This window comes from Trachinotus anak, unplaced genomic scaffold (genome assembly GCF_046630095.1).
Source record: "Trachinotus anak isolate AG129_WGS33_773 ecotype Australia unplaced genomic scaffold, CSIRO_AGI_Tana_v1 ptg000021l, whole genome shotgun sequence".
In the NCBI taxonomy this organism is placed as follows: domain Eukaryota; kingdom Metazoa; phylum Chordata; class Actinopteri; order Carangiformes; family Carangidae; genus Trachinotus; species Trachinotus anak.
This window is the reverse complement of record NW_027273872.1, coordinates 26,058,047-26,072,786: the sequence shown is the minus strand read 5'-3', so window position 1 is coordinate 26,072,786 and position 14,740 is coordinate 26,058,047. Positions and strand designations below refer to the sequence as shown.

Sequence of the window (14,740 nt, the reverse complement as noted above, 5' to 3'; positions counted from 1 at the left end):
TTTAGATTGTCAGAGGTATGGGAGTGTACTGGTGGGTATGTCACTACTATTAATGCTTTCTCTTTATTCTTAGGTCTTAGTTTCTTTAGCTCTTCTCTCTCACAACAGAAAGGAGGCTTTTCATATAGAGTGTGTATGTACTTGTTCATTTAAGTGTAAGACGTCCCTGGGTGGGCTCGAACCACCAACCTTTCGGTTAACAGCCGAACGCGCTAACCAATTGCGCCACAGAGACATGTTCTTGTGGAGGGGGTGTGGCCGCTTCAATCCCCTCCCACCAGGATCTGTTATTGCTACTATTATTTTTTGATTTGAGGCCTCAGGCTAGTCAGTAACAATGTTTCTACCAGTCCTCTAATTTCATATCTACAACAAAGGTGCCTCAATGTTATTGGAACGCAGCTGCTTCCTGATTTATTTTGGAAAATCTGTGTGGATACATAAGTGTCTCATTTAGATTGTAAATGGTATTGGCATATCTTCACTGATAATTTTTCATGCTTATACTTGGTATTTAGATTTTTTAACCATACCCCCTCAACAATGATCCCCCCCATGAAGAAATACAGAAAGACAAGCGCAATTCAGTTACCACAAATATATAGTAAACAAAAAGTTATCCCCAACATCCCAACACAAAATTCCACAAATTCCAAAATTCCACAAATCCCAACACAAAATTCCACACTGGCTTTTCACTTAATCTTTCTTTTTTTTTCGGGTTGAAAAAAAAAAAAGAAAAAGATCAATTAAGTTCCGTTCCAACTGTGAAAAAATAGGAATATAAAAATCTGCACAAATAAAAAGAATTTTACTCAGTTCGTCCTACGTCACAGTCAGTTGCAATCCCGTCCAGTCAGCTAATCCAGTGCAGGGTTTGGCTGCTGGTGTGCGTACCTGACTGCTTCTGGGGACAGCTGAGTGTAGTGGTCATGGAGAGAGAAAATCCAGAAGTGTCCTGGAAGCGTTGTTGGTCCTGACTAGCTGACTAGCGTGCGGAGTGGCAGGGATTAAAAACCTCACTAAAAGAGTGCTGCTCCGACGGGGTTCACCTACACTGAACGGAACCCTATAATACGGAATGAATCAGTGTGTCTGTGGAGTGTTTCTGGAGGTGTGCACTGATGATGGAGGTTTATGGGTGTGTAGCATGATAAAGCCAGGTTGTCACAACATGTCCGTGTTCATTAAAGCATATAACTTCTCTGGGTAGGCTCGAACCACCAACCTTTCGGTTAACAGCCGAACGCGCTAACCAATTGCGCCACAGAGACATGTGCTATTACAGGGGGTGTGGCCACTTCAATCCACTCCCACCAGGATCTATTATTTCTACCATTATGTTTTCCTTCTAGGAGTAATTTTTAAACTAAAAACAGCTCATTGGTAAGAGTATTAGAACACTGCCTCCTAAAAGAATTTGTTCATCTATTTATTTTCAGAAAGTATGGAAAGTGTCATCTGGATTGTCAAAGGTATTGGAGCGTACTAGTGGGGATGTCACCATCGATAATGTCTCAAATTTATTCAGGGTTGTTAGTATCTTTAACTCTTCCCTCTCACAACAGAAAGTAGGTTTGTTGTCTGGAGTCGGGGGTGGGTAGTGACTGTGGCTTTGCCTCTGAGTTCAGGGGTGGAATGTCTAAGGCTACATCACAGGTTTATGAGGGTCTACAGGAAAGAATTGCTGGATTTTCTTTGGATGAGGAAATATAACTTATGTTGCTGTATGCTTTATAAAATTAATATTAATAAAGTGACTGTACATGTAATTTAATTACACAAAAAATGGATTTAGTGATAAGTTATTATTTAAAGATTGAGATGTTGAGTGTGATAACTAATATATGAGCAGCACTGTTTTTCTCTTATATATCTACAGTCAGGTTTCCAGTCATGAGGAAATGAATCACAATCTAACAAGTACCCAGCTCCCCTTTACCTCCAGAGGAGAAAGAACTGTGACTGTAGTCGTCCGTCATCCCTGTAAATTGCATGTCAGGTTTGGATTGACTGAGTCATAACTTCATGTCGCTCTGTCAAATCTCAAGAGTGCACACGAACATTACGGCTTATTAGCTGAAGGTTGCAGCTAGTTAGAAGCCAGTGGAGGCGACAGGTATTTCACTCCATTACATGCACAGAGACATCGTCATTACATATTTGAGCCCATTGCATCCAAACCTTGGTTACTGTGTATCAGCTCGGGGACAGTCAGAACTCTGCTTGAGAAAGTGATGAAGCAGCCGTCCCCACTGCCATTAGCTGACACAGTCGGTGTCGCAGCCGGTTGCCAGGTATGTGCTTCTTATTAGCTGCAGGCTTTGAGGCTGAGCTCAGCTCAGGAAATGGAGAGCTAGTGCAGAAGGCGGTGGGCAGATTGCAGCATCTGGAGGTGGTGGGTCAGGTCCAGACAGGGCTGCAGGGCTTGGATGGGGCAAACCACCCAGCCTATGGTCCAGGTCAGACAAGAAGGGGAGGAAAGACCTAGTGGTTGCAGAGGTAACCAGATTGGAGCAGGACAGAGTACAGACCATGGCGCCAGGGAGCTGGATAACATGGGAAGGTGTCATGAGTCGAGCAGTTAATTGGGCAGAACTTTGGAAAATGCCGCTAGCTTGATTGAGCTTTCTTATATGACACTCAACCCTGCCCTCGAAATCTCCACCAGTGGTTTGAGCAAAGCTGCGACCTCTGTGTGACCATCAATGCCTCGCTACAGCATACTTTGTCAGTACTAGACACAACCAAGTGCTTAGGAAGCTGGAGGTGACAGAGACAATAAACAAGAGCCAAGCAGGGAGCCAACAAAGGATGCGCTTCATCAGGCAGGAGGAATATGCCCCAAATACCACCAAGCTACCCCCATCTACTCTCCTGACTCCAGGATTAAAGTGGAAGATGAAGGTGGACCTGGGTAGGCAGCACCACTTTCCGGCAGAAATTGGCAGCAACACACTACGGCCATGACCACTACGGACTTGGTGCTGTTGCTGTGGACCACAGCTGGGAAATCTGTCCTACTTGTAGAACCCACAGTGCCATGGGAAGAGGGGTTGGAGGCAGCCCATGAGAGGAGGAGGGCAAAATACGCAGACCTGGTTGCAGAGTGTAGGGAAGGTGGATGGAGCGTGAGGCTCTACCCAGTGGAGGTGGGCACCAGAGGCTTTGTTGGAGACTCAACAAGACGTTTCCTCAAGGCTCTGGGGCTAAGGGGAACAAGACTGCACAAGACAAGCAGGGAGATTCTGGAGGAGTCAGAGAAGGCAAGCTTTTGGTTGTGGCTGAAAAGACGCGAGAAGGCTTGAGGAGCAAATAACTCCTGAAGAATGTTAGCTGCAGAGAGTGGCAGGGAGACATCCCTGGTCACTGCCCCGCCACCGGGAGATGTTCTGGGATAAGGGGCAAAACATCTGTGAGCGGTGGTCCCCAGCTGATGACCCTGCAGCTAATAAATCTGGCACTGGTGGAGGTGTGGCAGGGCTAGGGCCTAGAAGGAGAAACACACACCTGTATAACTGAACTGGAAACTTTGTCATTTAGATTGTCAGCAGCATGGGAGTGTACTGGTGGGTATGTCACTATCATTAATGATGCCTCTTTATTCCCAGGTCCCAGTTTCTTTAACCCTTCCTTCTCACAACAGAAAGGAGGTCTTTCACCTAGATGGTGTATATCCTTGTTGCTTCAAGTGTAAAACGTCTCTGGGTGGGCTCGAACCACCAACCTTTCGGTTAACAGCCGAACGCGCTAACCAATTGCGCCACAGAGACATATGCTTCTGAAGGGGGTGTGGCCTCTCCAATCCCCACCCACCTGCATCTGTTATAAGTACTATTACTTTTTCCATCCTGGAGTAATTTTTAAACCAAAAGCAGCTCATTGTTAAGAATATTAGAGCAAGTACCCAGCTCACCCTTAACTCCAGAGGAGAAAGAACTGTGACTGTAGTCGTCCGTCATCCCTGTAAATTGCATGTCAGGTTTGGATTGACTGAGTCATAACTTCATGTCGCTCTGTCAAATCTCAAGAGTGCACATGAACATTATGGCTTATTAGCTGATGGTCGCAGCTAGTTAGAAGCCAGTGGAGGCGACAGGTATTTCACTCCATTACATGCACAGAGACATCGTCATTACACGTTTGAGCCCATTGCATCCAAACCTTGGTGACTGTGTATCAGCTCGAGGACAGTCAGAACTCTGCTTGAGAAAGTGATGAAGCAGCCGTCCCCACTGCCATTAGCTGACACAGTCGGTGTCGCAGCCGGTTGCCAGGTATGTGCTTCTTATTAGCTGCAGGCTTTGAGGCTGAGCTCAGCCAGTGTTTCCCCATTCACTCTGTCTCCATGTGAAGATGTCACTGGCTGAGAAAGAGCAGTGGTGGGTTCATCTTTCAGAGGTGTTAGTGAGAATTATTTCACCACCAACTTCATTTTAGTGGAAACACGAGTCAGCAAGACTGTAGCTGAGCACCATTCTCAGCACCACTTCCCTATGACCTCTGGGTTTGACATAGGTCTTGGCTGCTATTGGACATTGTCTGTTTTCTCAAACGTGTGTTCACTTTCTTTGTCTTTATCCAATTTTAATTATAGGTATAGAGAAGCATATATAAACACTTTATCAGCGTTTTATCTTTGATCTCTGGACATTATTTATTTTATTTTTTTCTTGACTTGATTTTGATTATGGATCCTATGGCTATGGTAGCAGGACATTCCCCATCACAATCACAATTGTTAATTATTTTGATTGAAAAATAAAAAATAATTTTAAAAAATGTATTAATTCAATTAATTAATAGAATAATATGAAAATAATGGATTCTGATTGGTTACTAAACCTTAATACACACCTTACAACAAGACACCTATGAAGCCTATGACGTGTTTGTTTGCCATTCTAAATGAATAATGTAAAGGTAACTATACTGTTCTCTCTATGTGTTTGCTCTCGCGTGGACACAGATAAACAGTCAGTTAAACTCCTTATTCAAGAGCCAGGAACAATGAGCATCTTGCTTGTTTAATATCTTCTTACACGTAGGTCAGCATTCCGACTGCATTGAATTTGGTGTAAAACTAGAACAGAAAGATACAAAAAAGGTCTCAATAAACAGCCATAAAATATCAATATAAACGTATCAAGGCATCAGCTGCTTAACATTCGCTCAACAGGTATTCGCACAGCAGGCTAGAAAACGAGACAGACTGGCAGGTAAATACACACACTTCTGCCACACAAACTACGGCATTAAACTGCGACCTTAGTACACAACACACTCACAAAAGTGTTAACACATCTTATCAAACCTGTAAACAATACGAGACACTTACAACCATTGCTTTCTGAGAGATTAACTGCATAGATACGGCCGTGAGACAATGTAAACACACGTTTTTTCCTCTCGTTTTAGTTTCTGTTTCCTCCTTCCGGTTCGGGAGATTTTCAAAATAAAGGCGCCGCAAATACATATAATAGAAAAACAGTAAATAAACATTTCAATATAATTTTGAGTGTCTTTTAAACATATAAAACATATGAAATACATTCAGGGCAGAACACTCCCCGTCTGGCATTTGCTTATGCCACTTAAGCTTTAATTGTCCTAATTTGAACTCTGGCTTTCCTTTGCCAGGAGTAAGACCACCTCAGTGATAGGCCTTAAGAATGTCTTTACTTTGTCATGTGATGTTGTCCTGATCTCGACTTTGCGGACTTTCCCATCATCGCTTGGACTGGTAGATGTGACCAGGCCCATTGGCCACTCGTTGCGGGGAGAATCAGTCTGTTTAAGTAGCACGATGTCTCCGACTTCCAGGTTGCGACATGCTGTGTGCCACTTTCGCCTTGGCTGAAGGGTGTGGAGATATTCAGTTCTCCATCGACTCCAAAATTCATTAGCAAGGGCCTGCACCTGTTTCCATTGACACTTGAAAAGATCCTTTTCCTCGAAACTGCCAGGTGGAGGAGGCAAACCTGGTTTTTGGGTCAAGAGCATAGCAGGGGTCAGCAGCATAGGGGAGGAGGGATCGGAGGAGACCGGGACTAAAGGTCTGGCGTTGATTATAGCACACACTTCTGCCATTAAAGTACAGAGCACATCATGAGTCAGGTGAGTGTGCTTGTTTCGCTGCAACATGGAATCGAGTATCCTCCGGGTCACGCCTATCATGCGCTCCCACACCCCTCCCATGTGGGATGCGTGTGGGGGGTTGAATTCCCATGTGCAACCACTCTCATATAAGTACTTCAAAGTACTGGTTTGCTTCGGATTGTCTGGTCTCATGCCCAGTTCAGAACTGGCTCCGATGAAGTTTGTGCCCCGATCCGATCTCAGCTGCTTCGCTGGTCCTCTTACAGCAAAAAACCTTCGGAGGGCATTAATGCAGCTGGCTGCATCCATCGACTCTGAACTCAGACGCTCAGGAGGGAGGTTGGCCATCTTTTGAACCTCAAGTCTTCCCCTCAGCTTGCGGCAGGGGACACAACGATGAAGGACTGAACTTATCAACCTTTTGCCAGCAACAATCCACAGGCCTGCAGCCCTGATAGCTCCCTCGGTGAATTGTCGCCCTTGGTGTTCAACTTTCATGTGGTAATGATTCACCAGTAGTGTTGTGACATGACTTTGTTTTGGGAGAATGATTGGATTTCTCACCTCTGGACCGATCGATGCATGTTTCAGACGTCCTCCAATCCGTATGAGGCCGTCGTTCATAGACGGGTCAAGGTTCAGGATTGTGCTTGTTTTTGAAATTGCTCTGTCTTCTTGTAGTGCAGTGTACTCCTCTGGATAGGCATCCCTTTGAACAGACTTAAGTATGACCTGCTTGGCTGCTGTCAGCTCTTCTGGAGTACGAAGTCTGCTGCATCGATGCCATCCTCTGCATGTAGCTGGTGAGTCAGACCTGAACGAATGGATTTGGTGGATCAAGAAGGAAACTGCCCTCAGTAAAGACCCCCACGCGGAGAAGCGCTGGAAACGTCCTGAGGTAAGTCCACATTCACTAATGCAGGTAGCAAAGGTGGTCAGTTGAGGCCTCACATCTGCATCTGTTGCAGGATCCACCAACTTAAAGGTCTCCGGAGTCTCAGTCAGAAACGGTTTGTGAAGGAACTCTGGCCCCGTAAACCACATGCTGCTGGTAAGTTGTGACGCTGGAACAGATCTGGTGGCCAGATCAGCTGGGTTTTGATCTGTAGGCACATAATGCCACTGTCGAGGGGAAGTTGTCTTGCGTATCTGGTGAACACGGTTGTGTACATACACAAAGAATCGTTTTGTGTCATTGTATATGTAACCAAGAACAACTTTACTGTCACAATAGAACCTCACTGCATCTAGTTTGTGGTCAAGCTCGCCGAGGATCAGTTCAGCCATCTCGACAGCCAGCACAGCTCCACACAGTTCAAGGCGAGGGATGGTGGGTTCGGGTTGAGGAGCCAGCTTCGCTTTTCCAAGCACAAAGCCAACTCTACACTGTCCATCTGTCATGACAACTCTGAGGTAAGCTACTGCCCCAATTGCCCAGTTTGAAGCATCAGAAAAAAGACACAACTCTGTGTATGTGGCACTGGAAAGGGACTGCTGTATATAGGAGCGGGAAAGATGGAGAGCACTCAGGTCCTTTAATGATTCTTTCCATGTTTCCCATTCGTGTAACTTGTCTGCAGGAAGTTCGGTGTCCCACTCGTGAATGTCAGCAGAAAGTTCTCTGAGCAAGGCTCGCCCTTTAATTGTCACTGGAGCAACCAGGCCCAATGGGTCGAAGAGGCTATTGACGGTGGATAGTACTCCACGGCGGGTGAATGGCTTGTCGCTGACTGCCACTTTAAATGTGAAAGTGTCAGAGTCTATGTTCCAGCACAAACCGAGACTTCTTTGCACTGGAAGTTCTTCTTTGTCGAGGCCCAGGTCTCTCAAGCCTGCAGCCAGGTCCTCAGGTGTGAAGGCTTGCATCACTGTGACACTATTAGAGGCGATTTTATGCAGTTTCAGGTTTGATTCTGCCAGCGAAGCTTGAGTACGCTTAAGCAGATCAATGGCTTCGGTCTCAGATGGGAGGGAGATGAGCCCGTCGTCCACATAAAAATGTCGCTCAACAAAGTGGCGAGAGTCAGAGCCGTACCTTTGTTCACCTTCTTGGGCAGCTCTCCGGAGGCCATATATAGCAACTGCTGGCGAAGGGCTGTTCCCGAACACATGCACTCGCATCCTGAGTTCCACCACCTCTTTAGTCAGGTTGTTATCCTTGTGCCAGAGGAATCTTAAGTAGTCCCTGTGGTCCTCTCTCACCAAGAATCCGTAGAACATTTGTTGGATGTCAGCAGTCAGCGCAACAAGCTCCTTTCTGAACCTGAGCAGCACTCCCAGGAGTGAGTTATTTAAGTCAGGGCCTGAGAGCAGGACGTTGTTAAGAGAGATGCCACCTTCTTGTGCGCTCGAATCAAACACAATTCGTATCTGACCCGGCTTTTGGGGATGGTACACTCCAAAAAAAGGTAAGTACCAGCACTCTGCACTCTCAGGTAGAGGAGGAACTTCTTCAGCATGTCCGTTTAAAAGGAGCTTCTCCATAAAGGCAACAAACTGTTCTTTCATTTCAGGATTTTTGTTAAGTGTGCGTCGCAAGGAGTGGAGACGAGAGAGGGCTTGAGCACGGTTATTTGGAAGGCGTGGCCTGGGGAACCTGAAGGGTAGGGGAGCAGTCCAACTGTTCTTTTCATCTCTGCGGAACTCCTTTTCCATTACCCCCAGAAATGTTTCATCCTCGAAAGACAAGGCAGGTTTGTCATCATTCTCTGTCCTCACGAACACACTGCTTCCAAGTTTGTCTTGAGCTGCCACTGTGTAGCCAGTGTATCTAGATAGATGAGCAGAGATGCTGGTACTGTGCTCCCCGCCGTAACTCAGTTTTTCTTTGACACTTATGTGTTTCTGACATGGCATCAGATAGGACGGACGTCCATTCTGCAGGACGTTGGTCTTAAAGACAGCCACAGTGGGTTTGTGAGCACTATCAATACAAACTTCCCCCACTATCACCCACCCCAAATCCAAACGCTGGGCAAAGGGTGCGTTGTGGGGCCCATTGATTTGCTGTCTCACCTTGTGGACACGTATGAGGTCTCTCCCCAGTAGGATCAGGATCTGCGCCTCGGGATCAGGCTCTGGGATGTAAGGCGCCACAGATCTCAGGTGAGCGTGGGAAAGAGCGACCTCTGGTGAGGGGATTTCTGATCGATTGCTCATGATCTCATTACATTCAATCAGTGGCGGTAAGTCTAAACACAATTCACCATTTATCGCTCGTACTTGGAAACCAACTGCTTTCCTTCCAGTCATTTCCACAGTGCCGGCACAGGTTCTCATCAGGTAGGGTGAAGGGGTGCCTTGGATGCCAAAGACCTGGAAAAACTCAGCTCTAGCCAGCGAGCGGTTGCTTTGATCGTCAAGGATAGCATACATCTTAACTGAGCGTTCTCTTTGTCCTTGTGGGAAAACTTGAACCAAGCATATCTTTGCACAGGATCGTGCTGGGAGGCCTTCTCCGCAGACCTCAGTGCACCTCGATGTTACCTCTGAAGACAGGTTGTGTTGCTGCTCTGTGTCTGACTCAGCCACAGATGACACTGCTGCTGAGAGGTCTGTGTCTGGATGCATGGCTGTGCAGTGTCGATCGCTCTCACACTCGTTACATTTCAGCTCCACAGGACAGTCTTTGGCCATGTGCGTAGCAGAGCAGCATTTAAAACATCGTCTGTGATCTCTTAGCAGTCTTTTGCATTCTGACAGCGGCTTCATTTTAAAGGCTCTGCACTTTTCCAGAGGATGAGATTTGTTGTGAAGTGGGCAGTATTTTGCTGGATCGCCACTGTTTTTCTTCTCTGTCTCTGCTCTATGCGTCGAGTTGGAACCTGCTGGTGCTGACAGGTCTGTCTTATGGACGGATACTGTTGTTCTCACACCATCGTGCTTTGTTATGAGTCTCTCATTACGGAAATGAGTGCGGCTGTTATTTGTCAGGACAAAACTGGGGTCATTTCTGGCTTTGGCCTCAGTATTGACAAAGTTAGCAAAGAATGAGAATGGGGGATAACTTACAGCATAATGTTCTTTATATCTTGACCCAGTAGACAGCCATTTTTCTTGTAGGTTTATTGGCAGCTTTTCGACGATGGGGTTAATGCCCCGAGGTGTGTCAAGGTAACTGAGTCCAGGTAAGTACCCATCGTCTTTGGCTGAGAGTAGCTCCATGAGCAGGTCACTAAGTTCTCTTAGTTTAATGTTCTCTCTTGGAGTGAGGCGAGGAAAACTGTCCAGCCGCTTGAATAGAGCACTCTCTATTACTTCAGGGGTAGCGTAGCACTCTTTCAGCCTTGTCCAAGACATCCGGAGTGCGGCTTCAGGGTTAGTGACATGTACTGCTCGAATTCTCTTAATGTGTTCTGATGATTCCTTTCCTAGCCATTTTACCAGGAGATCTAGCTCTTCAGCAGCTGTTAGATCTACGTCTTGAGTGGCGTTGAGGAAGGAGGACTGCCACGCTCTGAAGCTCTCAGGTTGATCATCAAACTTGGTAAGACCTGTAGTTACCAACTCTCTCCGTGCCAGATATTTAGCAAAGTCTATCATGTTGGCAGCTTGAGTAATTGCAGAAGCCTTTGTGTCCCTTCGTGTTGTGGGTGAACCATCATAGCGGTGAATGGGTCTCAATTCAGGGGCCTCTTGCCTTATTAGTGGCACTGTCTCTTCAATATGGGGGGCAGGCAGTGTGTCTGGGGCAGGTGTGTTAGGACTGAAGCTGGTCTGAGCTTGATGGTCCAGATATTCCTCCGTTCGTTGTCGAATTACCTTTGGTGAGACGTCGCTCCTGATGACACTGCCTATATCCTCATATTCTGATCGTGCTGCAGCTTCTAAAATTTCAGCTTCTGCATTAGCAGCAGCAGCAGCCTTTTCAAGTTCTAGTGCTTCTAGGTCCGCTTCTAGTGTAGCTTTTTCCAAATCCAATTTGGCTCTCTGTTTTTTCAGTTCCAACTCTTTTCGTGCATATGTGACTCTGGTGCGTGCAGCTTCAGCTGCGGCTCTGGCCCTAGCAGCAGCGCTAGCCACCGAATGCTTGGAGGAAGATGTGCGCTTTGAGCTGGCCACCGACGCTGCCGTTTCATCCTTTTGTGTTGTCTGGGCTTCCATGACTGCATCAGATGAATCCCTCTGATGAGATGGTTTTTTACTATACTGTTCTCTCTATGTGTTTGCTCTCGCGTGGACACAGATAAACAGTCAGTTAAACTCCTTATTCAAGAGCCAGGAACAATGAGCATCTTGCTTGTTTAATATCTTCTTACACGTAGGTCAGCATTCTGACTGCATTGAATTTGGTGTAAAACTAGAACAGAAAGATACAAAAAAGGTCTCAATAAACAGCCATAAAATATCAATATAAACGTATCAAGGCATCAGCTGCTTAACATTCGCTCAACAGGTATTCGCACAGCAGGCTAGAAAACGAGACAGACTGGCAGGTAAATACACACACTTCTGCCACACAAACTACGGCATTAAACTGCGACCTTAGTACACAACACACTCACAAAAGTGTTAACACATCTTATCAAACCTGTAAACAATACGAGACACTTACAACCATTGCTTTCTGAGAGATTAACTGCATAGATACGGCCGTGAGACAATGTAAACACACGTTTTTTCCTCTCGTTTTAGTTTCTGTTTCCTCCTTCCGGTTCGGGAGATTTTCAAAATAAAGGCGCCGCAAATACATATAATAGAAAAACAGTAAATAAACATTTCAATATAATTTTGAGTGTCTTTTAAACATATAAAACATATGAAATACATTCAGGGCAGAACAGTAACAATGGCAACAGTAGTGAAATGTCAGCACCCAACAGCTTAGCAAAGGGACATTATTGTATTAACTTTTGAATTAAGAAATTAACATCACAACGGAGGAATTTAACATCTTATTCAAACTTTTTTTTTTTTTTATTATTTATTTTTTTGGGCTTTTTGTGCCTTTATGATAGATCAGTGGAGACTGACAGGAAAGGGGGTAGAGAGAGGAGAATGACATGCAGGAAAGAGTCAGACCGATCGGGAGTCGAACTGGTGATTGCTAAGAGCGTCTTGCGCTCACACGGTACGCGCCCTAACCACTCGACTACCGGGCCGCCCAACAGCTTATTCAACCTTTATGGGGAACATGCAACTTTTGAAAAGTGGGACACTGCATATGAGCAAGGAAAGGGAAAAAAGTTGAATCTACAGAGAAGAGACAAAAGTAGGCCTGATGGAAGAAGAGCTCAGCAAAACAGAGGAGAGAGAACACCAAAAAACAATTATTAATTCAGCAGGCAAAACACAGAAACTCTGAGGCTCACCTGCGTTGTCACTTCACACAGCTGAAGTCTGTTAGGTGTGGTTTAGTAACCAGCTGTGTTTAGCTGGGGGGGATCTGTTCCTTTTTTTTGGTTAAGTGGGATGAAGACAGGGTTTCATGTGTCATGCTGTCATATAATCCAGAAACCAAGAAATGTAAAGATCCAAATGATCCACGTGAGGAAAATCTGGGGAAATCAGATGCTGGCCTGGAGGGCAGACAAATCACATCTGTGACCAGTTATCACTGCAGAAGTAGCCAGGGCCCCATCTGGCCAGGAAGGAAGAGTGTGCAGCCACATTCTGGCATCTCAAAATGGCCCGAGTGCTGCAAGCAGGGATGTGGAACCTCCTCTCCATCATCATCCTCCCCTGCCTTCCAGCGAAGAGTCTTCTTCCACCATGGCACTGAAAACTTTCAACTTGTCTTTTTGTCAGTAACTAACCTCACAGTAAATGTAGATCTGTTAATGTTACAGATTCTGCCTGTCTTTCTGTATTTTAGGCCTGCATTAGTTTTGGATTTGTGTAAATAGTAGCCTAAACATCCCTGTCACAACCCTCGTGTCAGTGGATAATGTTTACGCAGCTTTCCAGGTTTCTGCCCTTAACAATAATTTTGTAACCACTCTGGTGAACTCAGAGACTGAAATGTAGAGAGACACACAGCAGACTGGGGTTGATGTGAAAAGGCAGAGTCTTTACTGAAGCTTAAGCAGGTTGTACAGAGGTAAGCAGTCCAAACAGGAGCCGACAGGGCACAGGGTGAAAGTCAAAAACCATGGAATCAAACAGCGGGAAGCAGAGCGCTAGAGAACAATGCACACACGAGGCAACAAAGACAATCTGACAGAGGGGAAACAGGAGAATAGAGGGCAGGAGAAACACAAGGGCAGGAACTGAAACAAGACCGATAAGTATTTCAGAATAAAACAGGAAACAATGCATGAAACAGACAATATGTAAAAAATTTAAGTGTCCCCTTATGGAAATGTTACCCACAGTTGTAGTGTTTTTAATATTACTTCATGCAACTATAATTAATTTATTTTCATAGAAGGATATTTTTACTCTGATTATTGTTATTGTTGTCAAATTACCTCATTAGTCTTCTTTCTTTCCATATGTTCCTTGTGCATTCACTAAATATTTTTAGTAAAATAATACCAGATGAAGTTCCATGATTGTGATGCATGACGACACCAACAGACTCAACACAAACTACATGTACAATGAAAGAATAGATGAACTGGCAGGTGAAATATGCAACAGGTGAATAAACCAAAATAATGTGACCTTTACTGGAAGCTTGTAAAAGCAGTGGTAGATTTTAGAATCATGTTTGCATAGACAGGCTAATTGTAATTTCTGTTATTTAATCCTTACATGCTCCTGTTAGCCAAATTATTCAGAATTCTATGGTTTTATATTATATATGTACACAAATGACACATAAAGTTATATAGCTGTGTCACCAAATGAGTACAGCTCAGTAGATTCAATGGGACAATACACTAAGCCTGTTAGTTACCGGAAGTTCTGATGACCAATTTTCTAGAATTAAACAAGGACGAAACCAGAGTTATTGTTTCTAAACAGAGACTTCAGTCAGTGCTCACTCTTACAGTCAGGTGCTTTATGAGAACATCTGTCTGTCCATCATTCATCATTTGTCAACAATTTAAAGAGACCATTTCCATTTCCCAGCTAATCAAGTTTAATATTACTATTCATTTAAGTTAAAGGTTAGTGTTGTTGCTGCGGGTAAAATGCTAAAATACTTAATAAAACAGTTTCAAATGTTCCCTGTATTTGATCAGTCAAATAATTTCTATTCAGTTCCAGCTTTTTCCAAATCTGAAAGCACTGCCTTCGTCCAGTTTTCAGTGCAGAAATGCAGATGCATATAAAGCAAATACACATACAGCAAAATTAAAAAACAACTGTTGAGCTCTCCTCCATGCAGAAAAGAAAGGACAGGGTGTGAAGAATGTTACAAATCAAAGGTGAGGTTGGATGGAACCTGCAGAGGAAGCATTTGATTTTAAGACTGGTCTTTGAACACAAAGTGTTCCCTCTGTGTGTGTGTGTATGTGTGTGAGTACAGATGTACCAAAGCTGATAGAAATATCATAAAACACATTGGTTTCACAATGGTTTTAGTAGATAAAACCATATGGACTCTCCATTGGGCCACTGGGAAAGGGATCTGGCTACAAAATGCTATTGATTTCTGCTATAGGAGGCTATGTACACAGAATCCAGCCTTTGGCCTGTTCATGACACCCTGTTAATTATTGTACACAGTATAAACTCAGTGAATTAAAAAAAC

At 44.7% G+C, this 14,740-nt stretch overlaps 2 non-coding genes across 2 annotated transcripts; both read right to left on the bottom strand.

The window, feature by feature from the left end:
* Positions 1-161: 161 nt before the first annotated feature.
* Positions 162-235, bottom strand: trnan-guu (transfer RNA asparagine (anticodon GUU)). The gene has a single exon. It is a non-coding gene; the product is annotated as a tRNA-Asn (tRNA).
* A 3,464-nt stretch (positions 236-3,699) lies between these two features.
* Positions 3,700-3,773, bottom strand: trnan-guu (transfer RNA asparagine (anticodon GUU)). The gene has a single exon. It is a non-coding gene; the product is annotated as a tRNA-Asn (tRNA).
* Positions 3,774-14,740: the final 10,967 nt, after the last annotated feature.